Genomic DNA, 14,838 nt, shown 5'->3' with positions numbered 1-14,838 from the left:
TACACACAGGCATTAGCCATCTCATGTCGTATTGAACGGACAACTAGTCACATTTGCCACCTTCCTTTAATATTTACCGTGGAAGTCAATTAGGTTTGAGTCACAATGATACTGCACCTGTAATCCACACAGAAGCAGCTCAGTGGAGTGGAACAGCACACGCAGATAGGCAAGAATGCTTAAATAATGGATTTAATAGAGAAGGGACTGAGAAAGTACAAGGATGTTTCAGAAAGGGGTTGCTCTGTGCTGTGTACAAGTGTTTAAACTGGGCGTGGCTTTGAGTTCCCAAATAATAGTCCAGTTGGACTCAACTTCAGATGACATGCAAGTAGACGGTACTGTATTTCAGAAATGTAAATGTATACCAGATAGGGTCCCACAGACAAAGTATAATATAAAAATGTCTTTAGGTTTGGATAGAATCACATCCATTTGTAACGCGAGGAGGCCGCCTGCTATGGTAGGGAAAAGCCTGGACCAACCTCTTCTCTACACTTTCTACTCAATAGCTCTGTGACTATAGAAAAGTATGTTGACATCTCTAATTATTTTCCTCATCCACAACACAGAGGCCATGAAGAATAATGTATTGAGTTCCTGTGTAAATACAATGACATATCTATGCAAAACACATAGGTAGTGCTTAAAAATAATAGCTATAAATCTATAACTGTTATGTATTGTTTTTGTCAATAAGGTTTAAGGTAGGAAACTAACATGGGAAAGAATTTGAGGAACACTGAGTGAGCCCTCCTTTTAATTAGTTCTAGCAACTAATGAAAATATGTCCACTTGCTAGCCACTTCTCTTTCAGAGCTACTGTGTTATGGAGTTTTAAGGTCATTTTTACAATTCTAGTAGTATCCTAGTTCTACAAAGAAATTGTCTAGAGTACTTTTAAAGATCATAGGTGTCCAAATTCCTTCTGCAGATACAGAGATCAAGTGGATTCCAGGAAAAGGCATAGGCATCTGAATTGGTACAAAAGCATTAAAGTAATTTTGACATGTACCCAGGGTTGAGAAAAGCAGATGTAGTCAATAATAATAATTACTAGGGGTGCCTGGGTGGCTCAGGATGTGGTGTGTCAGACTCAGCTCAGGTCATGATCTCCCAGTTCACAAGTTAGGTCCCAGGTTGGGCTCTGTGCTGTCAGCTCAGAGCCTGGAGCCTGTTTCAGATTCTGTGTCACCCTCCCTCTTTGCCCCTCCCCTGCTTGTGTTTTTCTGTCTGTCTCTCTCTCAAGAATAAACATTAATTTTTTTAATAAATAAAATTAAAAATTATTATTAGCATAGTAATGCATATTATTTATTGACTGTAACATGCTAGAAATTACACAAAGAATTTTAAATATGTTTTCTCATTGAAACTTTAAATGTTGCTTTCCACTTATAATCATCACTTTGTAAGTGGAGAAGCTGAAACTCAGAAAGTTGAATGATTTGTTCCAGCCTTCACAGCCAGTGAATGATGGTATTCCAACCCAAGTTTACTAAGTCCATAGATGATAGCCATTCCTACTGAACACATCATGGCCCTGTTCCAAGCTGGGATTTATCCTGACAATAAAGTTATTTTCAAGCTCTCTAGCCTTGAGTACTGGGAATTAACACTATATCTTGTGCTTGAGCTCTGGCAGGTCAAATACACATTTTTATACCTAATGTGTGCTTTTCTCATTCAAATTCATGGCCTGGGAGTGGCGAAGGAACTAGAACAAAACTGCAGGAAGTCCTGCCCATCATGTCTTCTTAGTCCTTGAATCTGGAGCTCTTGAGTGAAACTGATTTATAAATAATATTTTTAAAAGCCTTTAAACATGTTAGTATCTCTTTTCTCAAAACAAAAACACAGCATTCTATTAGCTCCTGCCTTATTATTTTCTATATTTCAAAACTCAGTTCACTAATTACCTTCTCCAAGTAGTCTTTCCTAGGCCCCCAAACAACAGAGGTCTCCCATATTTTCAGTGTATCCTACACACAGCTCAGTGTGTGTAGGCAACATAATTGACTATTTCCCATGAGAATTTTGAATAGTTGATTCCTAGATACTTGTACAAGGAAATTTTTGGAAGGAAGGAAGGAAGGAAGGAAGAAAGGAAGGTAGGTTGGTTGGTTGTCAGGAAGGAAGGAAGGAAAGGAGTGAGGGAGGGAGCATGGGAGGGTAGGAATAGAATCATGAGATGGTAAAAAAAACATACTATTTCAAAGAAAGACCTGTAAGTCTTAAGGATGATAGTTTCTAAGCAACTTTGGAGATCAGGGTTTGAAGATGGAATATATCATATATTAAAATACCAATGGACAATGATGGAGTTTTGGTATCTTTCTAATTTTATTTTGATGTGATTTCTTGGAAACATTCATCTCCATGCATTCCACATACCTGTGACAACATGCTAGATGCTACTAGAACAAATTGTGAACGTGTATAAGTCAATCAAATTTCCTTCAGAAGCCAGCGGTCTTTGCAGAACAGACAGTCACATAAGCAACTAAGCAGGACCTCTGACAGAATTAAATGGAAGCCTTACATACATTACATAGTCCTGTTTAGAAGATCATAGATGTTCAGGCATAGAAGGGAACTGAAGGGGAATACTGCAGTGTTCTCTAGGAGCAGGAAGTAAAAGAGGACCTCAGAATGGAAAAGGTAATGATTTTGGAATAAGACCCACATCAAGGGGTGCCTGGGTGGCTCAGTTAGTTGAGCGTCCAACTTCGGCTCAGGTCATTGTCTCATGATTCGTGAGTTCAAGCCCCAACCTGGGCTCTGTGCTGACAGCTTGGAGCATGGAACCTGCTTCAGATTCTGTGTCTCCCTCTCTTTGCCCTTCCCCTGCTTGCTCTCTCTCTCTCTCAAAATAAATAAATAAACATTAAAAAATTAAAAAAAAAAAGAGAGACCAGCTTGGTCTCAACTTTATAAATCTCAAAAGTCTATAAATCTCAAAAGTTATAAATCTCAACTTTTCTTCTTTATAAGCCATATGACTTCTAGAATGTTCCCTAATTTCTTTTGGCTGCAGTTTGTCTTGCTGAAAATTAAGGGCAATAAAACAACCCAAAAAACTTTTGTGAGGATTTGAGATCATATTTGTGAAGTGTCAGCCACTTAGTAGACCATTAGTAAATGATGTCATTCTCTGTTAGTTGCTATATTAAATAATATTATCAGTCGACCTCAGATGGTATCCACTGTTCCCCCTCCCCAATAATGGATGTGTATATATGGAGAGAGAGAGAAAGAATGAGATGAGTTGGTCTAGTGTGTTTCTAACTGCATTCATATTTAATGATAGTTCCATTTCATTTTCTCTGCCTAACTGCTACATATTTTGAGAAAGAGAGAGAGTGAGTGTGTGTGCCTGTGTGTGTGTTATGTGTAAACTAAATTAGACTGATGGAGAAGATGGATTCCTGAATCATTGCTAATGGTCTAGACATTTCACTGTTTTGTCAACAAAGCTCTATTGTTGAGAGCAATGTTTTCTCACTATGTCAATATTTCTGCCATGTTGTGTTGATATTAATGGAACTGCCAGGAAAGAGATTTAATTAATCACTTCCCAGAATAACTACTGTCAGCATTCATTTCCCAGCTGAAGGCATTTGGGCCAGCAGGGAGGTTCTCCCAGCACACATCCAGGCACCTTAGTTACGTAGTGAAAGTATTTTTGTGTAAGTCTTGCTGACGTGCTGAGCTGGATGTTTGGTCTCACTTACCAATGGACAGGTTATGGTTTGTTCCCAAACCAGCTATTCAGAGTAATTCATTGTGCTTCTACTTTGCAGGAAAAGTACTTTGTAACACCAGTTCTGTTCTGTAATGAACCAGAGAATAATTACTTAAATCTAATACAAGTATAGTATTTAATAAAACCTTTCTCTAACTTAAATAAACAAAACAAACAACAGAAACAAAACCAGAAAACAATATGGTGCTTGAATCTTTGGTATATTTTATATTTGGGGGTTTCAAATAGGGAGTTTAATGAGAAGTGTGGCATTAAAATCCATTACATCCCCCATTTATTCTTTTATTTATTTTTTTTATTTTTATTTTTTTTTCAATATATGAAATATATTGTCAAATTGGTTTCCATACAACACCCAGTGCTCATCCCAAAAGGTGCCCTCCTCAATACCTATCACCCACCCTCCTCTCCCTCTCACCCCCCATCAACCCTCAGTTTGTTCTCAGTTTTTAAGAGTCTCTTATGCTTTGGCTCTCTCCCACTCTAACCTCTTTTTTTTTCCTTCCCCTCCCCCATGGGTTTCTGTTAAGTTTCTCAGGATCCATATAAGAGTGAAACCATATGGTATCTGTCTTTCTCTGTATGGCTTATTTCATTTAGCATCACACTCTCCAGTTCCATCCACGTTGCTACAAAGGGCCATATTTCATTCTTTCTCATTGCCCTGTAGTACTCCATTGTGTATATAAACCACAATTTCTTTATCCATTCATCAGTTGATGGACATGTAGGCTCTTTCCATAATTTGGCTATTGTTAAGAGTGCTGCTATAAACATTGGGGTACAAGTGCCCCTATGCATCAGTACTCCTGTATCCCTTGGGTAAATTCCTAGCAGTGCTATTGCTGGGTCATAAGGTAGGTCTATTTTTAATTTTCTGAGGAACCTCCACACTGTTTTCCAGAGTGGCTGCACCAGTTTGCATTCCCACCAACAGTGCAAGAGGGTTCCCGTTTGTCCACATCCTCTCCAGCATCTATAGTCTCCTGATTTGTTCATTTTGGCCACTCTGACTGGCATGAGGTGATATGTGAGTGTGGTTTTGATTTGTATTTCCCTGATGAGGAGCGACGTTGAGCATCTTTTCATGTGCCTGTTGGCCATCCGGATGTCTTCTTTAGAGAAGTGTCTATTCATGTTTTCTGCCCATTTCTTCACTAGGTTATTTGTTTTCGGGTGTGGAGTTTGGTGAGCTCTTTATAGATTTTGGATACTAGCCCTTTGTCCGATATGTCATTTGCAAATATCTTTTCCCGTTCCATTGGTTGCCTTTTAGTTTTGTTGGTTGTTTCCTTTGCTGTGCAGAAGCTTTTTATCTTCATAAGGTCCCAATAATTCATTTTTGCTTTTAATTCCCTTGCCTTTGGGGATGTGTCGAGTAAGAGATTGCTACGGCTGAGGTCAGAGAGGTCTTTTCCTGCTTTGTCCTCTAGGGTTTTGATGGTTTCCTGTCTCACATTCAGGTCCTTTATCCATTTTGAGTTTAATTTTGTGAATGGTGTGAGAAAGTGGTCTAGTTTCAACCTCCTGCATGTTGCTGTCCAGTTCTCCCAGCACCATTTGTTAAAGAGACTGTCTTTTTTCCATTGGATGTTCTTTCCTGCTTTGTCAAAGGTGAGTTGGCCATACGTGTGTGGGTCTAGTTCTGGGGTTTCTATTCTATTCCATTGGTCTATGTGTCTGTTTTTGTGCCAATACCATGCTGTCTTGATGATTACATCTTTGTAGTAGAGGCTAAAGTCTGGGATTGAGATGCCTCCTGCTTTGGTCTTCTTCTTCAAAATTACCTTGGCTATTCGGGGCCTTTTGTGTTTCCATATGAATTTTAGAATTGCTTGTTCTAGTTTCGAGAAGAATGCTGGTTCAATTTTGATTGGGATTGCATTGAATGTGTAGATAGCTTTGGGTAGTATTGACATTTTGACAATATTTATTCTTCCAATCCATGAGCAGGGAATGTCTTTCCATTTCTTTATATCTTCTTCAATTACCTTCATAAGCTTTCTATAGTTTTCAGCATACAGATCTTTTAATCTTTGGTTAGATTTATTCCTAGGTATCTTATGCTTCTTGGTGCAATTGTGAATGGGATCAGTTTCTTTATTTGTCTTTCTGTTGCTTCATTGTTAGTGTATGAGAATGCAACTGATTTCTGTACATTGATTTTGTATCCTGCAACTTTGCTGAATTCATGTATCAGTTCTAGCAGACTTTTGGTGGAGTCTATCGGATTTTCCATGTATAATATCATGTCATCTGCAAAAAGCAAAAGCTTGACTTCATCTTTGCCAATTTTGATGCCTTTGATTTCCTTTTGTTGTCTGAGTGCTAATGCTAGCACTTCCAACGCTATGTTAAACAACAGCAGTGAGAGTGGGCATCCCTGTCGTGTTCCTGATCTCAGGGAAAAAGCTTTCAGTTTTTCCCCATTGAGGATGATGTTAGCTGTGGGCTTTTCATAAATGGCTTTTATGATCTTTAAATATGTTCCTTCTATCCCGACTTTCTCAAGGGTTTTTATTAAGAAAGGGTGCTGGATTTTGTCAAAGGCCTTCTCTGCATCGATTGACAGGATCATATGGTTCTTATCTTTTCTTTTATTAATGTGATGTATCGCGTTGATTGATTTGCGAATATTGAACCAGCCCTGCATCCCAGGAATGAATCCCACTTGATCATGGTGAATAATTCTTTTTGTATGCTGTTGAATTCGATTTGCTAGTATCTTATTGAGAATTTTTGCATCCATATTCATCAGGGATATTGGCCTGTAGTTCTCTTTGTTTACTGGGTCTCTGTCTGGTTTAGGAATCAAAGTAATACTGGCTTCATAGAATGAGTCTGGAAGTTTTCCTTCCCTTTCTATTTCTTGGAATAGCTTGAGAAGGATAGGTATTATCTCTGCTTTAAACGTCTGGTAGAACTCCCCTGGGAAGCCATCTGGTCCTGGACTCTTATTTGTTGGGAGATTTTTGATAACCAATTCAATTTCTTTGCTGGTTTTGGGTCTGTTCAAGCTTTCTATTTCCTCCTGATTGAGTTTTGGAAGCGTGTGGGTGTTCAGGAATTTGTCCATTTCTTCCGGGTTGTCCAGTTTGTTGGCATAGAGTTTTTCATAGTATTCCCTGATAATTGTTTGTATATCTGAGGGATTGGTTGTAATAATTCCATTTTCATTCATGATTTTATCTATTTTGGTCATCTCCCTTTTCTTTTTGAGAAGCCTGGCTAGATGTTTGTCAATTTTGTTTATTTTTTCAAAAAACCAATTTTTTTCATTGATCTGCTCTACAGTTTTTTTAGATTCTATATTGTTTATTTCTGCTCTGATCTTTATTATTTCTCTTCTTCTGCTGGGTTTAGGCTGCCTTTGCTGTTCTGCTTCTATTTCCTTTAGGTGTGCTGTTAGATTTTGTATTTGGGATTTTTCTTGTTTCTTGAGATAGGCCTGGATTGCAATGTATTTTCCTCTCAGGACTGCCTTCGCTGCATCCCAAAGCATTTGGATTGTTGTATTTTCATTTTAGTTTGTTTCCATGTATTTTTTAATTTCTTCTCTAATTGCCTGGTTGACCCACTCATTCTTTAGTAGGGTGTTCTTTAACCTCCATGCTTTTGGAGGTTTTCCAGACTTTTTCCTGTGGTTGATTTCAAGCTTCATAGCATTGTGGTCTGAAAGTATGCATGGTATAATTTCAATTCTTGTATACTTATGCAGGGCTGTTTTGTGACCCAGTATATGATCTATCTTGGAGAATGTTCCATGTGCACTCGAGAAGAAAGTATATTCTGTTGCTTTGGGATGCAGAGTTCTAAATATATCTGTCAAGTCCATCTGATCCAATGTGTCATTCAGGGCCCTTGTTTCTGTATTGACCATGTGTCTAGATGATCTATCCATTTCTGTAAGTGGAGTGTTAAATTCCCCTGCAATTACCACATTCTTATCAATAAGGTTGCTTATGTTTATGAGTAATTGTTTTATATATTTGGGGGCTCCGGTATTTGGCACATAGACATTTATAATTGTTAGCTCTTCCTGATGGATAGACCCTGTAATTATTATATAATGTCCTTCTTCACCTTTTGTTACAGCCTTTAATTTAGTCTAGTTTGTCTGATATAAGTATGGCTACTCCAGCTTTCTTTTGGCTTCCAGTAGCATGATAAATAGTTCTCCATCCCCTCACTCTCAATCTAAAGGTGTCCTCAGATCTAAAATGAGTCTCTTGGGGCGCCTGGGTGGCGCAGTCGGTTAAGCGTCCGACTTTAGCCAGGTCACGATCTCGCGGTCCGTGAGTTCGAGCCCCGCGTCGGGCTCTGGGCTGATGGCTCAGAGCCTGGAGCCTGTTTCCGATTCTGTGTCTCCCTCTCTCTCTGCCCCTCCCCCGTTCATGCTCTGTCTCTCTCTGTCCCAAAAATAAATAAACGTTGAAAAAAAAAAAAATTAAAAAAAAATAAAAATAAATAAAAAAAAATAAAATGAGTCTCTTGTAGACAGCAAATAGATGGGTCTTGTTTTTTTATCCATTCTGATACCCTATGTCTTTTGGTTGGCGCATTTAATCCATTTACATTCAGTGTTATTATAGAAAGATACTGGTTTAGAGTCATTGTGATGTCTGTATGTTTTATGCTTGTAGTGGTGTCTCTGGTACTTTGTCTCACAGGATCCCCCTTAGGATCTCTTGTAGGGCTGGTTTAGTGGTGACAAATTCCTTCAGTTTTTGTTTGTTTGGGAAGACCTTTATCTCTCCTTCTATTCTAAATGACAGACTTGCTGGATAAAGGATTCTCGGCTGCATATTTTTTCTGTTCATCACATTGAAGATCTTGTGCCAATCCTTTCTGGCCTGCCAAGTTTCAAAAGAGAGATCAGTCACAAGTCTTATAGGTCTCCCTTTATAAGTTAGGGCACGTTTATCCCTTGCTGCTTTCAGAATTTTCTCTTTATCCTTGTATTTTGCCAGTTTGACTATGATATGTCATGCAGAAGATCGATTCAAGTTAGGTATGAAGGGAGTTCCTTGTGCCTCTTGGATTTCAATGCCTTTTTCCTTCCCCAGTTCAGGGAAGTTCTCAGCTATTATTTCTTCAAGTACACCTTCAGCACCTTTCCCTCTCTCTTCCTCCTCTGGGATACCAATTATGCGTATATTATTTCTTTTTAGTGTATCACTTAGTTCTCTAATTTTCCCCTCATACTCCTGGATTTTTTTATCTCTCTTTTTCTCAGCTTCCTCTTTTTCCATAACTTTATCTTCTAGTTCACCTATTCTCTCCTCTGCCTCTTCAATCCGAGCCGTCGTCGTTTCCATTTTATTTTGCATTTCGTTTAAAACGTTTTTCAGCTCCTCCTAACTTTTCCTTAGTCCCTTGATCTCTGTAGCAAGAGATTCTCTGCTGTCCTCTATACTGTTTTCAAGCCCAGCGATTAATTTTATGACTATTATTCTAAATTCACTTTCTATTATATTATTTAAATCCTTTTTGATCAGTTCATTGGCTGTGGTTATTTCCTGGAGATTCTTTTGAGGGGAATTCTTTTGTTTGGTCATTTTGGATATTCCCTGGAGTGGTGCGGACCTGCAGGGCACTTCCCCTGTGCTGTGGTGTATAACTGGAGTTGGTGGGCGGGGCCGCAGTCCGACCTGATGTCTGCCCCCAGCCCACCGCTGGGGCCACAGTCAGACTGATGTGTGCCTTCTCTTCCCCTCTCCTAGGGGCGGGATTCACTGTGGGGTGGCGTGGCCCGTCTGGGCTACTTGCATACTGCCAGGCTTGTGGTGCTGGGTATCTGGCGTATTAGCTGGGGTGGGTAGACAAGGTGCACGGGGGCAGGAGGGGCAGGCTTAGCTCGCTTCTCCTTAGGTGATCCACTTCAGGAGGGGCCCTGTGGCAGCGGGAGGGAGTCAGACCCACTGCCAGAGGGGTGGCTCCGCAGAAGCACAGCGTTGGGTGTTTGCACAGAGCAAGCAAGTTCCCTGGCAGGGAATGGTTCCCTTTGGGATTTTGGCTGGGGGATGGGCGAGGGAGATGGCGCTGGTGAGCACCTTTGTTCCCCGCCAAGCTGAGCTCTGTCATCCCGGGGCTCAGCAACTCTCCCTCCTTTTGTCCTCCAGCCTTCCCGCTTTCCGAGCAGAGCTGTTAACTTATGACTTCCCAGATGCTAAGTCACACTTGCTGTCGGAACACACTCCGTCCGGCCCCTCCACTTTTGCCAGCCAGACTCGGGGGCTCTGCTTGGCCGGCAGGCCGCCCCTCTGCCCCGGCTCCCTCCCGCCAGTCCGTGCAGGGCGCACCGCCTCTCCGCCCTTCCTACCCTCTTCCGTGGGCCTCTCGTCTGTGCTTGGCTCCAGAGACTCCGTTCTGCTAGTCTTCTGGTGGTTTTCTGGGTTATTTAGGCAGGTGTAGGTGGAATCTAAGTGGTCAGCAGGATGCGCGGTGAGCCCAGCGTCCTCCTAAGCTGCCATCTTCCCCTAATTCCCCCATTTATTCTTAAATTTTTCCACCAGAAACTGACTGACTTCCTTTCTAGAGTCCTGGTTGGTCCACATTTATTACTGAGTCTTGCTCTCCCTTTAGTGAGATAGGCAAATAACTAAAAAAAAAAAAAAAGAACAGAGTCTGCTTTGTTTGGGTCAGGGCCCTTTGCATTCCATTTCTGGGCATTCTCTTTGGTCTTTTGTTCCTGGAACAAACCAGAAGCTGTCCATATCCAAAGTTTTAAAATAGAGCTTAGGGAGACTAGGTTTTCTTTAGGGCTGAGATTACATAAAGAACCACATGCCCCAGCTCAGTCTTCCAGAGCTCTGTATGAGGGCTTTGGGCAGAAGCCCACCTAATAACAAAGTAGCATGCCGATTTGATATTTTCCTTCTGTGTTTCTTCCCCAGAATGTCATGTGAAGGGTGACTAGGCTAAGACTAAGTTAGAGTTTCCTAAATCTACTGAATTCCATTGACTAGCATCCCCAAACTTACTTTGCTGCTCAAAAGGAGCCAAAAGAACTAACTCTTTAAGTGATTGTGCCCTCCCCCATGCTAGGAGATATTTCTTACTGATTAAAGGTTATTTTGTCTTAGTGTACATTTCTTTATAAACTAAGCCCTTCATAAAACCCAAACATATTTCCCAGAAGAAGACTATTTGTTACATGCAAAAAGATTTATTAATTTTTGAGGGAACACTGAAAACTCTACTTTTATTGTTTTTCATTTAAATCATTAAATATGGTCACAGTTTAGTCATCCAGTGACTAGCACTAGGATGTAACAGGAAAATTTCCTATGCCATCTGTGAAAATAAATGCAAACCCAGGTCCCACAATAAATATATGTATCTTTGACTATAACTAAAATATACCCTATAAAAATAGATAAATGAGAGTAACAATTGTTTCTGTGGTCACTGTTTCACCAAAGCTATGTTTATTTTTCTCTGTTTTCAGATATTCTGAAATAATAATAATAATAATAATAACTAATTCTCTGAGGACCCAAATTCCATATGTTCCTGCTATAGCTAAACTCTTCATGGAGATGATATGAAAGCTTGCCATTATATGTTAGAATTTACTTAGTAGGAGGAGGAAAAGAAAGATGGAAACGTCCATTTAGTGTTGCTAATTATCTGTGGAGCTGAAGTTTGAAGTTTGTAGGAAAAAAATAGGTATCAAGCACAAGAAGGCAAAGACACTGGATGAGAGAAATTTATAGTAAATCAACTTCATCTTCATTTAAGTTAACTTTGAAGCTAGTATGGCGCTCTCTCTGCAGGAATTGACTTATATGTGATCTCATTGTAGGAAAATTATTGACTGCGTTCACTGAAGGAAATAACTTCCTTGAGTTGTTGTGGTTCTACACAAAGCTTTGGTGGGAAACATGGGACACCACTGATGGGGTAGTACTGGTACACACCAGAGGCCTTTGTCACCAACATATTAGGTAGACATCCCTATAGTCACACCACAAAAAAAGGAACATCCAGGCAATGATTTGAGCATACCACCCAAATAAATACTTATTCTTCATGTGTTCGTAAGTGGGGAAGAATTTTTTTTAACTTGTATTATCTTGCATGGATATGCAATACTTCTTAAAAACCAAAAGTCACACTCAAATTTAAAACTAAAGTTATGCCTACAAACTTGGACCACTCAACTTTTGTAGCCGCTTTATAACTCTACTTTTGCCGATTCTACATCCAGTAGTAAGAACCAGCATTAGAGGTCATGCTTAATGAGTTTAGTAGGGATTATCCCAGATAATGACTATACCTTGATAAATGAAGCATTGTCCCTGATCTCTCAGAATTGTTAATCCAATGAAAGAAGCATACAATGAACAAGTAGCCCCCAAATACACATAGAATTACAATTTAGGTTACATGCTAAAAAGGAAATTCATAGGATGCAGTGAAGGAGAAAAATGGTGAGTGGCAAAAGGAGAATATGGTTGCAATGACAGAAAATGATTCTCTGAAGAGGTGTCTTTTAGACTGAAGGTTCATTGGGGAATGACTGAGGGGTCAATAGGTGCCCAGCCTATGAAAGAAGTAAAAGAAAGCCCAGGTAGGGAAGAATGACATGAAGTGAAAATTGACATCAGGATCTGGATCTTGCAGGATATGAGAGACCCTCATAGGTAGTCTGTTTTGTATTGTAAATGCAATGGGAAGTAAATAAAGGAGTGACATGATTAAATAGATATTTTACTAACAAAGGGAAGGAAGGAAAGAGAAGTGACGGGAAGGATGGAAGGAGGGAAAGAGGGAGTGAGGGAAGGAGGGAGGGAGGGATGGAAGCTGGGAGAAAGAAGTCACTCCCAACTGTTTTATGGGAAATAGTTTGAAAAATGCTAAAACGGATTTGGGGCACAGACAGAATGTATTGAAGACTTTCGTATAAGTTGTGATGCTGGGTTAAACAAGGACAGGGAGAAGGGAATGGGTGCCTTTGAGATATATTTTGGAGATGAAAATGGATGGACTTGTGATTGGGATAGCCACGGATATAAATGGAGAGTTGCAAGAAAGAATTTATTTGTTCAAAAGCAAGTGATTGGGGCTCTTAAGCATTTCTGATTAACATTTATTAAGTCCCTTATTATGACAAACACTGCCAAAGCAAGTTTACTTACTGGTAGAATCAAAACTCTTCTAGGATTATATATTATCAGTGTATCTAATTTACAAGTTAGAAGGTGGCTGGACTCATCTAAGACTTCAAAGATAGCATGTGGGAGACACAGATTGGATTCTAGGTTGGTGTTTCAGCAACTTCAGTGATTTTTCTCCTACTAAATTTACTGTGGAACTAAATCTTTATTCCTAAATGTCTCTCTGACCCCTCACTCATTTACCCATCCATTCATTCTTCTAGTTCCATGCCAGAGAATTTCATAAATATTGTTTTCTCAGTATGTGACAATGGGCAAATATGCTATATTTCCATTATGTCTCTTATTATAGCTTGATCACTTGGCTAAGCCAATAGCAAGTACAAATTTATATATGGCTATGATAAACTTATGGTAACATAAGAAAAATATGATAAAACACTCTTCTTCTTTGGAATTCAGAGTCCTTATTGGCAAAATGGGTAGGTTGAACTTAGATACATTTCCATGTAACTTGAGACTTTAGGATTATATATGAATATACATATATTTATATATATGTATATTTCCATATTTCCATTGTCAGACTCTTCTGGGAATAACTGAAAAAATTCTAGAATATTATAAACGTACACTGGACCTTGAATCATGGAAATAATTGGAATGGATAAAGCTAAGAAAAAGGAGCATTTCCATCCTAGAAATGTTCCATGTAAAAGGCAGAATTGAAATACTTTTCTGGAGGCACCTGGGTGGCTCAGTTGGTTAAGCGTCCAACTTCAGCTCCGGTCATGACCTCACGGTCTGTGAGTTCAAGCCCTGCTTTGGGTTCTGTGCTGACAGCTCAGAGCCTGGAGCCTGCTTCAGATTCTCTGTCTCCCTCTCTCTCTGACCCTCACCTGCTCACACTATGTCTCTCAAAAATGAATAAATGTTTAGAAAAATTAAAAAAAATACTTTTCTGAATATGGAATTAAAATGTATGTTTAAAGTACAACTCTAAAACTTACTTCTTATAGTTATCTTTCATATTTGTATGATTTACCACCTAGAAAGCACTTTGCTGTTGATCTCATTTCATATTTGTTACAGTCTGAGGAAGTGGCTATTAGTTTCCCCATTCTGTAAATGCAGATCATAGAATTAGGTCACTTGCAAAGTATGGCTTGAACATAGCAGAAATATGACCCAGAGCTGAGCCTCTTGATGGCCAATGCAGTGCGCTATTGTTTGCAACATAATGCTTTGTACCTGGAAATATCTTGTGACCTGCAATTCTTCTTTCTAAGGTGCTTTTAAAATCAGTCCAATACACATATGTAACACATATTCATTCTACATGAGTAACTTCATGGAAGGAAATATAAAATCTTGGTGCATAACAGGTGTACCTCACACTATAGCCAACCTTGTATTCCCATAATATATTCTCATCAGGAAAAGCAACACCTGCAATGTTATATTTGCATACATAATTTTATTCTTGCTCACTGTGTATCAAATCCATCTACAGAGCTCATCAATATGCCAATTTAAATTATAGACTACTCTAGTCTTTGTTTTTACAGAAGCATTTCCCTGAACATAACTATCAGCCAAAAGTTAATTTAAGGCCCAAATTCATTTTTAAAAGGCACAGCCAGCATATGATTTTACTGAATATCTTTTTATGATGAGTCTGGATATACTATGTAGGAATGATTTATAAATAAAAATAAGGATGAATTACACAGATACACGTCAATATGTAAACCAAATTGCAATGAGCATATATACATTTCTATTATTGGCACTTGAAGAATTTTTCATTTTTCATTTCATTTTAATAGAACTTGTTCTCAGAGCTGGAGGCCAAAAATCACTGGTGTTTTATAAGCAAGATGAATATATTCACTATTTTACAGAAGTTTTATAAAAGAAGGCAATTTATTAACTACGTTTTTTGATGAT

The sequence above is a fragment of the Leopardus geoffroyi genome, chromosome E2 (genome assembly GCF_018350155.1).
Source record: "Leopardus geoffroyi isolate Oge1 chromosome E2, O.geoffroyi_Oge1_pat1.0, whole genome shotgun sequence".
Taxonomy (NCBI): Eukaryota; Metazoa; Chordata; class Mammalia; order Carnivora; family Felidae; genus Leopardus; species Leopardus geoffroyi.
Note: the sequence above shows the minus strand (reverse complement) of the source record.